Source organism: Ranitomeya variabilis, chromosome 3 (assembly GCF_051348905.1).
Source record: "Ranitomeya variabilis isolate aRanVar5 chromosome 3, aRanVar5.hap1, whole genome shotgun sequence".
Lineage (NCBI taxonomy): Eukaryota > Metazoa > Chordata > Amphibia > Anura > Dendrobatidae > Ranitomeya > Ranitomeya variabilis.
In genome coordinates this window covers 590,287,371-590,306,538 of record NC_135234.1, presented here as the reverse complement: position 1 = coordinate 590,306,538, position 19,168 = coordinate 590,287,371, and the positions used below count along the sequence as shown (strand labels likewise).

At 44.4% G+C, this 19,168-nt stretch overlaps 1 protein-coding gene across 1 annotated transcript in view; it reads left to right on the top strand.

Annotated features, from left to right (window-relative positions):
- Positions 1-19,168, top strand: part of TDRD3 (tudor domain containing 3) — a 414,934-nt gene that overhangs the window by 247,093 nt on the left and 148,673 nt on the right. The window lies entirely within an intron of this gene.

Sequence of the window (19,168 nt, the reverse complement as noted above, 5' to 3'; positions counted from 1 at the left end):
CATAGGGCAATGGAAGGGTGGAGATAGAGGGAAAACGAGCAGGTGTATATATAACTGATTGGCCCTGCCATGAAGCACCAAGCGCCTGTACTTGGGTTGAACAGTCATTCTGTGCTGATAGTCCCTTAAATGGAACCTGAGACAACTCTTCAGTGACTGCTCGATACATAGTGAGCAGCAGCTGTAACCATGGTCCCAACACGACTGACAGCCGGATCAGCAGTGCATCAGTACAGAGCTGGCTGTTAGTCATTGCTGGGATCGTGGTTACAGTCACCGCTCACTAAATACTGAGCAGTGACTGAAGCCGCACCTCTATGACTGAAAGCCAGAGGCTGCCGGAAGAAATATAATTAATTTCACCCCAGCAGCAAGTCTTTCCGTGCGGTGGCTGCACGGTTTCTGAAACTTATTAATCTGCAGATTAACCCTATATCTGCAGGTTAGTAGCGTTTTTTCACATAACAGCTTCCCTTTAAGGGGACTATGTCAGCATAGAATGTGTTGTACAGAATGGCCTGTAGAATTAAAAAGCGTATTTTCATGGACCTGAAAAGGAGTAGGGGGCTTATACATAGACTGCTGGAATCATGTGTAACTGGGCTTAAAAATGATGCTTTTAGTTTATATGGAGAAAACCTGGTGATGGGTTACCTTTAACTCCTTCACCCCTGGGCCATGTTCTGTTTTTGCTTTTCCTTTTTTTGCTCATCTTCCCAAAGCCATAACTCTTTTATTTATTTTTTTCATCAATATGTCCTTGTGAGGGCTTTTTTGCTGGACAAGTTGAACTTTTGAACAACTACATTGATTTTACCATATAATGTACTGGAAAACAGGAAGAAAAATTCCGAATGCGGTGAAATTGCAAAAATGAGCAATTCCACAATTGTTTTTTTTTTTTTTTTTTACCATGTTCACCAAATACTAAAGCTGACCTGCAATTATGATACCCCAGGTCATTATGAGTTCTTTGATACCAAACATGTATAGGTTCTTTTTTATTTGTTTGCCACACTGTCATTTGCACGACAGCGCAGCAAACACTGCGTCTGATCGGCGGTAAAATTGTCACCGCCGGTCAGACAGCCATGGTTCCTGCTCTGTCAAAAGACAGCGTGAGCGCGCAGCTGTGATCGGAGGTATAAAAATTGCCTCCAGTCAATGTTGTCAGCTAATGGGACTACTACTCGCTTGCAGACGCTAATAACAGAGCAAGAATGGCTGATGGGAGTATTCATCAGCCAGCGCCTGTGCTGTAAATAGATAATAAATAAATAAAAACGTTGTGGGTTTCCCTGTATTTTTGATAACTAGCCAGGCAAAACTCAGACGGGGCTGCAATCCTCAGCTCTTCTGCTTCAGCAAGGCTGGTTATCAATAATAGAGGGGTCCCCACGCCGTATTTTTAATTATTTAATTAAATAATTTTAAAAAAATGGCATGGCCCTCCCCCCCATTTTTGATAACCTGCCTTGCTAAAGCAGACAGCTGGGGACTGGTATTCTCAGGCTGGGGAGGAGCCATAGATATTGGCACCCCCCTCCCCCAACCTAAAAATAGCAGCCCACAGCCACCCAGAAAAGGTGCATCTATTAAATGGCACATCTATTAAATGTGCCAATTCTGGCATTTTGCCCGGCTCTTCCCACTTGCCCTGTAGCAGTGGCAAGTGAGGTTCATGTTTATGGGGTTGATGTCACTTTTCTATTGTCTGGTGACATCAAGCCCACAGGTTAGTAATGGATAGGCATCTATAAGAAACATATCAATTACTAATCCTATAGTTAAATGATAAAGACACAACAAGAGTAAAGTCTTTTGATTGAAATAATACAAAACGCATTTTACTTTTTTATTTAAAAATAACAAACACAGTTATACTCATCAAAGCCCTCATCTTCTATAATAAAACAAAAATAAAAAAAACAACAATATCCCTCACCTGTCTGTCTTTCTGTCCCACGCCGTTATCCATGCCTGGGGGATAAATAGTTTTCCACCTGGACGGTGCCAAGATGCGACCTGTCCATGCTGAGAACCACCAGTGAATGAGCTGCTGCGCAGCATCAGTGACTAGCGGTGACGTCATCGCTACTGATGGTCACTGAGGCTGCGTTCCCAGCCAGGCTGAACTATGGTGACCTCAGTGAACTCCTCGCTAGCACCCTGAGAAAATGTCATGGTGCTGAGGCGAGTTCACCACAGTTCAAATTCACCGCAGTGAAATTCTCCTGGTTCGCTTGTAGCAGCTCATTCACTAGTAATTCACAGCCTGGACGGTCGAATCTTTGAACTGTCCAGGTTGAAAACTGTTTATCCCCCAGACATGGATTACAGCATGGGATAGAACGACGGACAAGTGAGGGCTATTATTGTTTTTTATTTTATTACAGAAGACGAGGGATTCAGTGGAATTAGGCGTTAGGTGAGTATAACTGTATTGGTTATTTTTAAATAAAAAAGTATTTCAAATGAAAGACTTTATTCTTGTGGTTTCTTTATTTACCATATAAGTATAGGATTACTAATGGAGAGGTGTCTTATAGACACCTCTCCATTAGTAATCCGTGGGCTTGATGTCACCTGACAATATAACGATGACATCAACCCCACAAATATGAATCCCACTTGCCACCAATACAGGGCAAGTGGTAAGAGCCAGGCAAAGCACCAGAATTGGCGCATCTAAAAGATGCACCTTTTCTGGGCAGTTGTGGGCTGCTGTTTTTAGGATGGAGGACATTATCCATGGCCCCTTATCAGGCTAAGAATGCCAGCCCCCAGCTGACTGCTTTAGCAAGGCTGGTTGTCAAATATGGAAGGGACCCAATGCCATATTTTTAAAATATTTATTTAAATAATTTCAAAATACGGTGTGGGGACCCCTCTGTTCTTGATGACCAGCCTTGATGAAGCTGACAGCTGAGGGTTGATGCCCTCAGTAGAGATTTTTACCTTGCTGGTTATCAAAAATAAAGGGGAACCCACGCAGTTTTTTTTTTTTTTTAATTATTTATTTACAGCGCAGGAGCCAGCTGATGAAAACTCCCATCAGCCACTCCTGCTGTCACGGTTATTAGCGCCAGCAGGTTTTGGCTGATGGGAGCAGTTGTCCTATTGGCCGACAGCAGTGACCGGAGGTAAACTTTATACCTCTGATCACAGCTGCTCTCGCGCTGTCTTTTGACAGCGTGGGAACCGCGACTGTCTGACCGGCGGTGATAATTTTACCACTGATCAGAAGAGGTGTTTTGCCACGCTGTCATGCACATGACAGCGCGATGAACACTTGGTGTTTGCGGGGACCGAACTCGAACAGTAACACAGACTTCCTGATGATGTCTATGTTCGGTGTCTGTGCCCAAGCAGTAGGTGTTCGGTATGGACGCCGAACTTTACTATTCGGTTCGCCCATCTTAAATTTTAATGCAATGTTGCAGCAACCCCCAAAAAATGTAATTCTGGCAGTTTGATTTTTCATTCTTAGTACACCGTTTACCGATCGAATTAATTCTTTTTATATGTTGGTAGATGGAGCGATTCTGAACATGGCAGTGCTAAATCTGTGTATTTTTTTTAATCGTTTCATATTGAATGGGACGAATGGAGGGTGACTTAAACACACACACATATATATATATATATTTTTTTTATTTTAAGCATTTTTTTAACTTGTCAATTGCTTTTATAGTCTCTTTGTGAGACGAGAAGCTGCAATTTTCTGATCGCCTGTGCTACAGACAGCAGGGTTTCAGCCCTGCTGTGTGTAGCAGAAATGCTCACTTACCATGAGCGCCGACCGCTGCGCAGCCCACATAGCTATCCAACAATGACAACCACAGGGGTCTCCTGCAGACCCCGGGTTGTCATGACAACCCATTGGAGACCCGCGGTCATTTGACATGGGCACTGATGGGCGGCGTTTGTGGCGCGCTTCCAGTGCTTGCATGTTAAATACCGCTGTCGGAGTTTAACAGCGGCATTTAACGTGTTAACAGGTGCGGGTGGATTGCAATTCCACGCACGGCTGTTAGGGGCACATGTCAGCTGATTAGATCAGCTGTCATGTGGCCGAAGGGGATGGGACATCTGACGTACTGGCATGTCAAATGTCGGGAAGGGATTAATGTTGTCCTCAATGCTGAGAAATACAGATATTTATCCATAATTCATTGCCATCAGGAAATTGTCTATTTGAAATTTATTCTACAGCAGGACAATAATCCCAAACATACAACCAATGTCATTGAAAGCTATCTTCACAGTAAGACTATGTGCACACGTTGCAGATTTTGATGTGTTTCTGCAGCGTTTTTGGAAGCTTGGAATTGCATCAAATCCACAGTGTAGTGCACAACCAATGTTAGTCAATGGGAAATTGAGAATTGGTGTGCACATGCTGCGGAAAAATATGCGCGGATTTGCAGCATTTTATTTTCTCCAGCTTTTCAATTCTATTTGCAGATCTGCAGCGTTTCTGCACCCATTGACTACCATTGATTCAGTCAAATCTGCAGCAAAACCGCAGGTTTAAAAAGATCTGCGGTTTTGCTACGGAGTTGCATGCGAGAAATGCTGCAGATAGGGAGGAGGAAAAGTGTGTGGGCGAAGACTATGTGTGAGCGGAGAAGATGTGCGTGTCTGTCTGGGGGTGTCTGTGTGTATCTGTGGGGGTCTGCGGGGCTGTTTGTGTGCGGGTCTGTGTGTAGGCAGGCATCATCCGATGGGACTACTAGTCCCATCCTGCTATGCCTGCTACAGTGACAGCTAGCCGATGATGGGACAGTAGTAGTCCCATCATCCGGCTACTGTGTTCAAGTGTAAAAAAACCCACATACAGTACATACTCACCATACAGCTAATCCCCGACGACCTCGATCACCTGTAAAAAAAAAATAAAATAATAAACCAACAGTATACTCCCTGTTCCTATGTAATCCATTTAATAACGAGTGTCCCACAACGATCTCCCGTATAGAGCTGTCACATCGGCAGATGTGACCGCTTTTCATGGGCCTCCAGTCACTGGATTTCATGCTGTCACTTGCTGCACCGCTGTGTGGGAAAATTCTCATGCATCAGTGCTGTAAAGTGAGAGCATGAACTCCAGTGAACCCTCAGTGATAAACTCAGGAGCCATTATCTCCTGTCAGTGTGTCACTGGAGGCCCTGTAGAGTGGTGGGACATTCGTTATTAAACCGATTACGTCGGAACACGTAGTATACTATTGGTTTATTATTTTTTTTACAGGTGATCGAGGGCGTCACAGGAATTAGGAGTACAAGAAAGATAGGAAAACTGTGTTGAGTGTTTTATTTCAATAAAATACTTTATTCTGGCTGTGTGTTTATTTAACCCCTTAACAACTATAGGATTAGTAATGGATAGGTGTGTTATTGACGCCTCTCCACTGCTAAGCCGGGCTTGATGTCACCTTACAATACAAAGGTGACATCAACACCACAAATATTACTCCATATGCCACTGCTACAGGGCAGTGGGAAGAGAGAGGTTAAGTGGCTGAATTGGCGCATTTTTAATGCTGTCACTGTTCTATGTGACAGCAGACATAGCCAGATGGGACTAGACTGCCTACACACAGACCCGCACACAGACACCCACATGCACACACACACAGACACGCACACACACCCCTTTATGTAGTAGAATTGCTGAGTTGATATGAGCACCGACCACTGTGTGGCGCTTACAGCAATCTGGCACTGACAACCATAGAGGTTTCAAGAAGACCTCTGGTTATCATCCTGACAATCCGATGACCCCCGATCACGTGACAGGGTCATTGGTGCACGTATTTCCGGCGAGATGGCCGGAAGCGTTATTTAAATGTCGCTGTCAGAGTTTGACAGCCGCATTTGACTAGTTTGGCTATTGTGGGCACATGTCAGCTGTTCAAAACAGCGGACATGTCCCTTAACTCCTTTCTGACATTAGACCTACTATCCCGTCGAGGTGGTAACGGGATAGTACGTCTAACGCGATCAGCCGCGCTCACGGGGGGGATCGCGGACGACCACGGCCGGGTGTCAGCTGACTACCGCAGCTGACATCCGGCACATTAACCCCTGGAACACTGCGATCAAACATGAACACAGCGTTCCGGCGGCATAGGGAAGCATCGCGCAGGGAGGGGGCTCCCTGCGTGCTTCCCTGAGACCCTCGGAGCAACGCGATGTGATCTCGTTGCTCCAAGGGTCTCCCACCTGCAGGCCCTGGATCCAAAATGGCCACTGGGCTCCTTCTGGGTCCTGCAGGGAGGTGGCTTGCAAGCTCCTGCTCAGAGCAGGCGCCTGCAAGCCTCCTTCAGTGCCTGTTTGATAGCTGATCTGACACAGTGCATTGCAAAGTGTCAGATCAGCGATCTGACCCTATACTGTGATGTGCCACACTGGGACAATGTTATAAAATAAAATAAATATTTACATATGTAAAAAAAAAAAATTCCTAAAATAAAAAAAAATATTGTTCCAATAAATACATTTCTTTATCTAAATAAAGAAAAAAACTATAAAAGTACACATATTTAGTATTGCCGCGTCTGTAACGACCCGACCTATTGACCCCTTCAGTGAAAAAAAAAGGCAAAAAACAACGCTGTAATATCATACCGATGAACAAAAAGTGGAATAACACGCAATCATAAAGACGGATATAAATAACCATGGTACCACTGAAAACGTCATCTTGTTCCGCAAAAAACGAGCAGCCGCACAGCATCATCAGCAAAAAAATAAAAAGGTTATAGTCCTCAGAATAAAGCGATGCAAAACTAATTATTTTTTATATAAAATAGTTTTTATCGTATAAAAGCGACAAAACATAAAAAAATGATATAAATGAGGTATCGCTGTGATCGTACCGACCCGAAGAATAAAACTGCTTTATCAATTTTACCAAACGTGGAATGGTATAAACACCCCCCCCCCCCCCCCAAAGAAATTCATGAATAGCTGGTTTTTGGTCATTCTGCCTCACAAAAATCAGAATAGAAAGCGATCAAAAAATGTCACATGCCCGAAAATGGTACCAATAAAAACGTCAACTCGTCCCGCAAAAAACAAGACCTCACATGACTCTGTGGACCAAAATATGGAAAAAATTATAGCTCTCAAAATGTGGGGACATAAAAACTATTTTTTGCAATAAAAAGCGTCTTTTAGTGTGTGACAGCTGCCAATCATAACAATCCGCTAAAAAGCCTGCTTTAAATAGTAAATCAAACCCCCTTTCATCACCCCCTTAGTTAGGGAAAAATAATAAAATTAAAAAATGTATTTATTTCCATTTTCCCCTAACGGTTAGGTTAGGGTTGGGGCTAAAATTAGGGTTGGGGCTACAGTTAGGGTTGGGGCTAAATTTGGGGTTGGGGCTAAAGTTAGGGTTTGGATTACATTTATGGTTGGGATTAGGGTTAGGGGTGTGGTTAGGGTTATGGTTGGGATTAGGGTTAGGGGTGTGTTGGGGTTAGGGTTGAGGTTGGGATTAGGGTTAGGGGCATGTTCGGGTTAGGGGTGTGGTAAGGGTTATGGTTAGGATTGGGATTAGGGTTAGGGGTGTGTTTGGGTTAGGGTTTCAGTTAGAATTGGGGGGTTTCCACTGTTTAGGCACATCAGGGGCTCTCCAAACGCGACATGGCGTCTGATCTCAATTCCAGCCAATTCTGCGTTGAAAAAGTAAAACAGTGCTCCTTCCCTTCCAAGCTCTCCCGTGCGCCCAAACAGGGGTTTACCCCAACATATGGGGTATCAGCGTACTCAGAACAAATTGCACAACAACATTTGGGGTCCAATTTCTCCTGTTACCCTTGGTAAAATAAAACTAATTGGAGCTGAAGTAATTTTCTTGTGAAAAAAAGATAAATGTTCATTTTTTTTTTTCAAACATTTCAAAAATTCCTGTGAAACACCTGAAGGGTTAATAAACTTGAATGTGGTTTTGAGCACCTTGAGGGGTGCAGTTTTTAGAAAGGTGTCACACTTGGGTATTTTCTATCATATAGACCCCTCAAAGTGACTTCAAATGAGATGTGGTCCCTAAAAAAAATGGTGTTGTAAAAATGAGAAATTGCTGGTCAACTTTTAACCCTTATAACTCCCTAACAAAAAAAAATTGTGTTTCCAAAATTGTGCTGATGTAAAGTAGACATGTGGGAAATGTTACTTATTAAGTATTTTGTGTGACATATCTCTGTGATTTAAGGGCATAAAAATTCAAATTGGGAAAATTGCGAAATTTTTGCGAAATTTACGTTTTTTTCACAAATAAACGCAGGTAATATCAAATAAATGTTACCACTATCATGAAGTACAATATGTCACGAGAAAACAATGTCTGTCAGAATCATCAGGATCCGTTGAAGCGTTCCAGAGTTATAACCTCATAAAGGGACAGTGGTCAGAATTGTAAAAATTAGCCCGTTCATTAACGTGCAAACCACCCTTGGGGGTAAAGGGGCTAAAAGATGTGGGCTCACCGCCAGAGCCCACATCAAAGCGCGGGATATCGACATCGACGTACTATTAGGGCATGTTCATACTTTGCAGATTTTGCTGCGGATTTTTCCGCAGCGGATTTGGAAAAACCGCATTGAAAAAACGCTGCGGCTTTCGCTGCGGATTTTCCTGCGGTTTCTTCTGCGGGTTTCCAACAGCACTTTCCTATTGGTGCATGTTGAAAACCGCTGCGGAATCCGCAGAAAGAAGTGACATGCTCCTTCTTTTTTTCCGCAGCAATTCCGCGCGGTTTTTAAAGGGATTTTCTGCAAAGTGGGAACAGCGGATTTTGTTTTCCATAGGGTAACATTGTACTGTACCCTGCATGGAAAACTGCTGCGGATCCGCAGCGTCAAATCCGCAGCGGATCCGCAGCAAAAACCGCAAAGTGTGAACATAGCCTTACATCCGATGTCGGTAAGGCCTCTTTCACACTTCAGTTGTTTGGCGTCAGTCTAAATCCGACATTTTCCTCAAAAAACGGATCCGTTTTTTTTTTTCGACGGATCCGTTTTTTTCCCCATAGACTTGCATTAGCGACGGATTGTGACGGATGGTCATCCGTTCCAGCCGTCATGCGACAGATCCGTCAAAATTTGGCGGACGTCATCTAGACATTGACGGTCATTGCAACGTTTTTTGTCTGCGTTGAAATGGCGGATCGCGACGGATCCGTCGCGTCCGTCATTTCATAGAATGGCCACCTATGGGCGACGGATCCGTCGCGACCGTCATTTCAGCGGATCCGTCGCCCCAATCCGTTTTTTCAATTTTTTTCAATTGCGCATGCTCCAAAAAGTATATACAACCCCCGAGTAACGGATCCGTCAAAAAACCGGATCCGTTACATCCGTTTTTTCAACTATTGTGACGGATCCGTCGATCCGTCATTATGTCGGAAGTGACTGACGCCAAAAAACTGAAGTGTGAAAGAAGCCTTAGGGGTTAAAATGTTTCCAGATGCAAAAAAACAACTATAGTATTGCTACGTAATATATATTAATACAGATAACAGATGTTTTGATTTTAAAGAGAAAAAAATATGTCCTAATGAAGTTACAAAAGCCTAAAATGTTGTGTTAGTAATCCGCTTTTCAAAGGGATCTAATATTACTGGTGCAGATTTACCAAGTTCGCTCATAGATTTTAGTGGTGTCTTAGGCTCATGGTGAACGTCCCTAATACTGTAGAGAATATGAATTGTGACAACAGAAGACATAAGATGTGTGACAGCTTTTATCTGCCTTAACTATGCCCTACATCACAAAAAATACGGGGATGATATGATATTTGAAGATTGGCAAACTGACATATTTTCAGGAATAGATAGAAACTAGTTTCATCTCACTCGCTCTTGAATCACAAGCTACACTTTAATCGATGTTCACAATATCCTCCATGTTGGCAGTAGGTGAAGCAGCCTTTGAAAAAGAATCATCTGGTATTCATCCAGTAACTGAAAACATACAAAATATAATCAATTGATTATAATCCACACAAACAGAAATCTGCATGACCAGATAAGTAACTTGATCTCTGCATACACAATCTTACAACTTTTACATGCACGCATAACTGATAGAAAAAAATATTTTCCTTTTCTAATTTCTGCATGTAAGAAACAATTCCAAGCGTAAGCATTTTATTCTGTAATTATTTACCAACAAAAAAAAAGTAATATTCAGGAACTATACACTAAAGGGGTTGTTCAGACTTGGAATGAAAGTCTGCAGACATGCTATGTGACTGTACTGTAGTCTAATGAATTCTCATAGCACGCACCCTACATGCTGTCGGGATTTCTCCTGGGAGTGCGGCATGCGCGCAGGTATGCAATTTGCATACTTCTTTCTACATTCTGACTAGACATGCGTGACCTCACTGAATCCAAGTAATTTGAATAAGGCTGCATGTCTAGTCTTCATATGAATGCATGGATGTAAATCACATACTCAGGGTATGTTTCCACGTGGCGTACTGGCAGCACTTTAAACGCAGAGGATCCCCGCTCCGTCCAAAGCGCTGCCGGCTTTTTAATGCACGGTGATTACGCATGTGTTCATTGAACCATACAGAATCACTGCTTCCTATACATAGAACGGTGCTACTTATCGCTCAGTGTCCACAAAATAAATAGACGTGCTGCGGTCTATAAAGACGCGTAAATGCAAGTCTGCCACCTGCGTTTTTGTATGCATAGTGGAGATGGGATTTCATAAAATCCCCGCCGCTATGCTGTAACATCTGGACGCTGCAGATTGAACTCTTCGGCTGTATGCAGCGTCCAATCCGCAGCAAATACGCCACGTGTAAACATACCCTTATGGTTACATGACTGCTGGCACCAAAGAGTATTTCATCCCAGACCTGGATAACTTCTTTAATGTTAGCTGTAGTATAATATAATAATGGAACGTTTTGAGTCCGGTACTTTAATATTGATGGCCTACTTTTAGGATAGGTCATCACTACCAAATCGGTGGGCTTTAGGCACTTGGCACACCCACTAGTTAGCTGTTCCCCGGTGCCAGTACTCACTCGCTGATCTAATTTTGATTACCTATCTTAAGAACCGCCATCGATATTAAACTCTTTTAATTTTATAGATAATCTGAGCCCATACCTATTACCTTCTAGTAATACATTACTACATTTTCTTGGCTAATTACAGACACATTAGCTGTTTACATTTCTTTACATGTTTGTCTATTTAAAAACAAATTGCAAGATTATAACCTGCTCCTAATTTCACACTTTTCTGATATGGAGTTGTGACTCCTCATAGTACTTTCTGGATGTGATGGCTGTGTGTTCAGAGGTCTACTGCTTTTGTTAGCTCTCATGTTCCAAATTTACTTTAACTGATTTCTCCTCCTTCAGTCCTTAAGGAATCTTCTATCCTTTGTGCTGACTTAAACTGATGTATTAACCCTTGGAAAGCATAAAAGTTCTGTTCTTTAGAGTATGTGAAAGTGACTACTCAGCAGGGAGCATATAATGAACTAGAGCACAGTTGATGAATATTTGCAGCAGATTTTTCTGCAGCAAAAATCAGAGTGTAGGCATGAAAAACGCCTTAGAAAATATGTGCGGGTTTGATGCTTTTTTTACTTGCGTTTTTTCCCCCATTAATTTGAATGGATAAAAAACGCTGATAGAATTGAAATGCTGCACATTTAAAAAGAAACCCTTTGTTTCAAATCCGCAAGGAAAAAGTAAGTATCGTGTACATGTGATGTCAGAAATCTCATTCAGTTTGCTGGTATTGTTAAACGCTGTGTTTCTTTTCCAACGGCAAACATGCAGTGTGTGAACAAGCCCTTAATCTAGGAATCTTTAATACAATCATTGATGAAGATGCTGATTGCGATTAGTCTTACCTCTTATAAATACTTTGTATATGGTATAGCAAAGCCAGGTAAGCTAGGGTTAATTCATAGCGCTACAGGTTCTGATTAGGTGCACCTGGCTGGCTTTGCATATAACAGGCTTGGCGTCCACCTTAGGCCCCCTTCACACGTGCTCATAAACTGTGGGACGTTCCGTTTTGACTATTCGTGTGCTTTTTGTTCAATATCTGTGTGTACGTTTGCTTTTTCAATCAGTATGTCATCCACAGGGCTGTGAAGTCAGGAAGCCAAACCACCGACTCCAACTCTGATTCCCGACTTCTCAATTTCCCTGACTTCCGACCCCACAGCCCTGCCTTAAGGTACTGTCACACTCAGCGACACTGCAGCGATATAGACAACGAGCCGATCGCTGCAGCGTCGCTGTTTAGGTCGCTGTAGAGATGTCAAACACAGCAGCTCCAGAACGATGAAGGAGCGATCCTGTGACATAACGGTGACTCACTTATCGTTCTCACAGGTCGTTAGCTCCATGTAAAACATTGCTGGCATCGTTGCTTTTGCTGTCAAACACGACGATACACGCCGACCTGACGACCAAATAAAGTTCTGGACTTCTAGCTCCGACCAGCGATATCACAGCGGGATCCAGATCACTGCTGCGTGTCAAACACAACGAGATCGCTAACCAGGACGCTGCAACGTCACGGATTGTTGTCGTTCTCGTTGTAAAGTTGATGAGTGTGAAGGTACCTTTACTACTGTACATAAAGTGCAGCACAGATTCATCTCAACTACGACTCCACAGCCCTGCCTCACTACTGTACATAAAGTGCAGAACAGATTCATCTGAACTACGACCCCACAGCCCTGCCTCACTACTGGTCATGTACATAAAGTGCAGCACAGATTCATCTCAACTAAAAGCTGAGATCCTTAGATCAGGAACAGAACAGACATGTATAGGACATTTCATAACTTTCCCAAATTCTTATGAAAACATTCACAGCACATCCTACATTGTCCTACTGTACCCAATTTATTATATATTTTCGGAGTCGGTCCATTTTGTACCGACTCCAACTCTGATTCCACCAAAATAGACACCGACTCCGACTCCACAGCTCATCCATGTGTGCGTCATCTGTATGCTATCTGTGTGCACATGTGCTTCATACATGTAATATCCATGCACCCGTTCTTGTGACACATACCGAACTATAATGCATTCAAGAAATTACAGATTTTTAACTGTTACAGATATGCAAATATAATAGATACAGCGGGTGAAATAAGTATTGAACACTGCTATTGATATGAAATTCTCATCAGATGTCGGTAACAACCCATCCAATCCACACAGGCAAAGAAATAATAGATGTCCATAAATTAAGTTATGTGTAATAATGATAAATGACACAGAGAATAAGTATTGAACACATGAAGAAAGAGAGGTGCAAAAAGCCATAGAAAGTCATGACCCCAGCGATCTTGCCACTTAGTGAAAATTTATATCATCTAGTTAAACTGATGGCCTATAAAAAGGTGTCTCATTACAAAGATGCCACACCAGAAACATTTCATGATGGGTAAAACTAGTGCGCTGTTTCAAGACCTTTGCAACGTTATTGTTGCAAAACTCACTGATGACATTTGATACAGAAGAATTTCTAAACTACTGAAGATTTCAGTGAGAAATATTGAGTAGGATTGAGCGAAACGGATCGGTCATTTTCATAAGTCGCCGACTTTTGGCAAAGTCGGGTTTCATGAAACCCGACCCGATCCCTGTGTGGGGTCGGCCACGCGGTACGCAACTTTCGCGCCAAAGTCGCGTTTCAATGACGCGAAAACTGCCATTTCTTAGCCAATGAAGGTGGACGCAGAGTGTGGGCAGCGTGATGACATAGGTCCTGGTCCCCACCATCTTAGAGAAGGGCATTGCAGTGATTGGCTTGCTTTCTGCGGCGTCACAGGGGCTATAAAGGGGCGTTCCCGCCGACCGCCATCTTACTGCTGCTGATCTGAGCGTAGGGAGAGGTTGCTGCCGCTTCGTCAGAAGCAGGGATAGTGTTAGGCAGGGTACATTAACCCCCAAACCGCTTGTGCTGTAGCGATTTCCACTGTCCAACACCACCTTTTGTTTGCAGGGACAGTGGAGGCTACTTTTTTTTTTTTTCCTCAGCGCTGTAGCTCATTGGGCTGCCCTAGAAGGCTCCCTGATAGCTGCATTGCTCTTTGTACGCCGCTGTGCAAACCAACTGCTTTTTTCAAAGCACACATCCTGTTGCTCCTTCCTTTCTGCACAGCTATCTTGTTTCTTTGTCGACACTTTTGTGTGCAGCAGTCCTTTTTATAGCTGCCTGCCATACTTTTCTGAGATTACTGCAGGGAGATAGTAATTGTAGGACAGTCCCTTTTTTTTTTTTTCGTTATATCTCTTCAAGCCACTTTCTGCCACATAAAATATACTCTAATACAGTGGCCCAGATTTATTCACTAGTCTCCCTGAAGAAAAAAAAAAAAAAGTGCAGATTAAAATTGGCAAATCTGCATCAGTGGCAGTCCTGTGTGTGGCATCTGTGTCTCATTTTCTGGCACAGAAAACATACAGTCTAACAGTGGGCCTGATTTCTTGCCAATTCTCCCATAAATAAAAAAAAAATAGTGGGAGATAAAGATTGGCAATTTGGCAATTCTGCCTAAGTGCTGTGTGTGGCAACTGTCTCTCATTGTGTGCCACAGAAAACCTAGTGTGTAATACTGGGCCATTTTTTTTTTAAATTCTCCCAGGAAAAAAAAAATAAATAGTGGGAGATAAAGATTGGCAATTCTGCCTCTGTGCCAGTGCTGTGTGTGGCATATGTCTCTCATTGTGTGCCACAGAAAACCTAGTGGGTAATACTGGGCCATTTTTTTTTTAATTCTCCCAGGAAAAAATAAATAAATAGTGGGAGCTAAAGATTGGCAATTCTGCCTCTGTGCCAGTGCTGTGTGTGGCATCTGTCTCTCATTGTGTGCCACAGAAAACCTAGTGTGTAATACTGGGCCTGATTTCTTGACAATTCTCCCACAATAAAGTTAAAAAAAAGGGGGAGATTAAGATTGGCAATTCTGCCTCAGTGCAAGTCGTGTGTGTGTCATCTGTCTTTCATTTTATGCCACAGAACGTATACTGTATAAGAGTGGCCCACATTTCTTAAATATTCTCCCAGAAAAACTAAAAAGGGGGAGATTTTTATTGGTAGTGTCTGCATCAGCGTCAGTCCTGTTAGTGGCATATCTGTCTGCCACAGAAGCTGTGTACTGTTATACATTGGGCCTGATTTTACCTGCAGTCTCAGCCACCTACAAAGGGATATATAAATCCTACATAAGTTTGAGTTCACCTTGTAACTGGTTTTACAGTAACAAATACCGTTACTTTGGTTACGTTTTGCAAACAATGAGGAAGTCTGGTGGAAGAGGTCGTGGCCGTGGGCGGTCATTGTCAGCTGGTAATGATGGTAGTGGTGGTGGAGCATCAGGTGGTCGTGGGAAAAGCAATATAGCACCTAAGTCTCCAGTTGTTGAGCCAGGTTCGTCGTCTGGCTACACAAGGCCTCGAACGCTCCCTTTTCTAGGAGTAGGAAAACCGCTTTTAAAGCCGGAGCAGCAAGAACAAGTTTTGGCTTTTCTTGCTGACTCAGCCTCTAGCTCTTTTGCCTCCTCTTCTGAAACTGCTAAATGTAAAAGCAGCGCGTCGTTAGTGGATGTTCACGGTCAGGGACAAGTCGCTTCCTTGTCTTCTTCACCCAGAACAAGAGAGAAGGATGCGTCAGGCGACACAACGGGTTACTCCATGGAGCTCTTTACACATACCGTTCCTGGGTTAGAAAGTGAAACAGTTAACAGGCCATGCCCATTAGAAGTTGAATCGGACATGGAGTGCACAGATGCACAGCCAGATTACTATGCTGTTCCTTTGACTCAGACCAGAACATTGCCCTCGCAGTGTACTGAGCCAGAATCAAACCCAGCTGAGACTATGTTGCCCCGTCACGAACGCTATACCACCGGCTTACACGGTGACACAGACGAAGTTGCACACGAGATAGAAGAGGAGGTCATAGATGACCCAGTTGTTGACCCCGATTGGCAGCCATTGGGGGAACAGGGTGCAGGCGGCAGTAGTTCTGAAGCGGAGGAGGAGGAGCCGCAGCAGGCATCAACATCGCAACAGGTTCCATCTGCCGGGCCCGTATCTGGCCAAAAACGCGTGGCAAAACCAAAAGCAGTTGGAGGACAGCGTGGCCATCCGGTTAAAGAAGCTCAGTCTGCAATGCCTGAAAAGGTATCCGATAGTAGAAAGAGTGCAGTCTGGCATTTTTTTAAACAACATCCAAATGATCAGCGCAAAGTCATCTGTCAAAAATGTTCAACTACCTTAAGCAGAGGTCAGAATCTTAAAAGTCTAAATACAAGTTGCATGCATAGACATTTAACCACCATGCATTTGCAAGCCTGGACTAACTACCAAACGTCCCTAAAGGTTGCAGCACCCTCGGCCAATGAAGCTAGTCAGCAACGCTACATCCCTTCCCTCACTGTAAGCCCACCATTTCCCACACCACCTGCAGTATCTGTGCAGCTTTTGTCGCCAGGCCAAAGCAGTCAGGGAATCACCAGGTTCGTAGTAGGAAACACTGCATGTAGGGCACCGGCAAGAATACCATCTCCAACCCTCTCTGTCTGCCATGTCCACCGGCACCCCCGCTAGTTCCACGATCTCCAGCTCTCCAGTCCAGCTCACCCTACATGAGACTCTTGTTAGGAAAAGGGAATACTCCTCCTCGCATCCGCGTACACAGGGTTTGAACGCCCACATTGCTAGACTAATCTCATTAGAGATGATGCCCTACCGGTTAGTTGAAAGCGAAGCTTTCAAAGCGCTGATGGACTACGCTGTACCACGCTACGAGCTACCCAGTCGACACTTCTTTTCGAGAAAAGCCATCCCAGCCCTACAAGAGCATGTTAAAGACCGCATCGTCCATGCACTCAGCCAATCTGTGACTACAAAGGTGCACCTGACAACAGATGCATGGACCAGTAGGCATGGGCAGGGACGTTACGTGTCCATCACGGCACACTGGGTTAATGTGGTGGATGCAGGGTCCACAGGGGACAGCAATATTGGGACAGTTCTGCCTAGCCCCACGGTCTAGGAAACAGTTGGCTGTTGGTGTTCGCCCCCCTTCCTCCTCCTCGTCCTGCAGAAGCGAGAGGTCGTCCACAGACCGCAGTCGCACAATCACTCCATCCGCAGCTGCCAATGTTGCACACCAGGTGTCCCATTATGGGACAGCTATTGGCAAGCGTCAGCAGGCTGTATTGGCAATGAAGTGTTTGGGCGACCACAGACACACCGCGGAAGTTCTGTCCGAGTTCTTGCAGAAAGAAACTCAGTCATGGCTGGGCACTGTACATCTTGAGGCAGGCAAGGTAGTGAGTGATAACGGAAGGAATTTCATGGCTGCCATAGCCCTTTCCCAACTGAAACACATTCCTTGCCTGGATCACACCTTAAACCTGGTGGTGCAGTGCTTCCTGAAAAGTTATCCGGGGTTACCCGACCTGCTCCTCAAAGTGCGCAGACTTTGCTCGCATATCCGCCGTTCGCCCGTACACTCCAGCCGTATGCAGAACTATCAGCGGTCTTTGAACCTTCCCCACCATCGCCTAATCATCCACGTTGCAACAAGGTGGAACTCCACACTGCACATGCTTCAGAGACTGTGCGAACAGAGGCGTGCTGTTATGTATTTGTGGGAGGATACACATACACGGGCAGGCAGTTGGATGGCAGACATGGAGTTGTCAGGTGTGCAGTGGTCGAAGGTACAAGACCTGTGTCAAGTCCTTCAGTGTTTTGAGGAATGCACATGGCTGGTTAGTGCAGACAACGCCATAATAAGCATGAGCATCCCCCTAATGTGTCTGCTGATGAAAAGTTTGACGCACATAAAGGAGCAGGCGTCTGCAGCCGAGGAAGAGGAAAGCCTTGATGACAGTCAGCCATTGTCTGGTCAGGGCAGTGTAGAGGACGCGTTAGCGGGCGAAGAGGAGGAGGAGGATGATGGGGATGAGTATTTTTTTAATGAGGAAGCTTCTCCTGGGCCAATAGAAATTGGTGGCGTTGCAAGGCCGGGTTCTGGTTTTTTGAGGGAGACAAGTGACGTAGATTTGCCTGTAACTGCCCCTCAACCCAGCACAACCGCAGATTTGACAACTGGAATTTTGGCCCACATGGCGGATTATGCCTTACGTATCCTCAAAAGGGACCCACGCATTATTAAAATGATGACCGATGACGATTACTGGTTGGCCTGCCTCCTTGATCCTCGCTATAAAGGCAAATTGCAAAATATTATGCCACATGAGAACCTCGAACAAATATTAGCAACCAAACAAGCAACTATTGTAGAACGTTTGATTCAGGCATTCCCAGCACACAGCGCCGGTGATGGTTCTCACACGAGCTGCAGGGGGCTACAGGGCAGAGGTGTTAGAGGTGCACAAATCAGAAGTGGCGTTTGACAGAGGGGTTTTCTGACTAGGTTGTGGAGTGATTTCGCAATGACCGCAGACAGGACAGGTACTGCAGCATCTATTCAAAGTGACAGGAGACAACATTTGTCCAGTATGGTTACTAACTATTTTTCATCCCATATCGATGTTCTCCCTCAACCGTCATTCCCATTTGATTACTGGGCATCCAAATTAGACACCTGGCCTGAATTGGCAGAATATGCATTGCAGGAGCTTGCTTGCCCAGCAGCTAGTGTGCTATCTGAAAGAGTATTCAGTGCTGCTGGTTCAATATTAACCGAAAAAAGGACTCGTCTGGCTACCCAAAATGTGGATGATCTAACCTTCATTAAAATGAACCACTCCTGGATTATTTTGCCCCACCTTTACCGGCTGACACCTAGCTTTCCTATAAAAAGGTCTTGCTTGTGGACTGGTCTTACTGAGTGTTCCAGTCTCTTACTTTGCAGCAGCTGTTTGTCCAGCATACGACATGTTTACACCTCCCTAAATGGGAAAACTCCCCCCACGGGGCCGTGGTCTCGCCACTTGGCGCAAGCACCCGTTAGAGTGCCGTTTGTCTGAAGAGGTGGGTGTGCCCGCTTTTGGTCGACGGCACTGCCACTGGGTCCCTCATAGTACAATAAAGTGTCTCTGGCGGTGGTGGCGCGCACCCAACGTCAGACACACCGTTGTAACATGAGTGGCCCTGGGCCTGTACCACAAGAGAG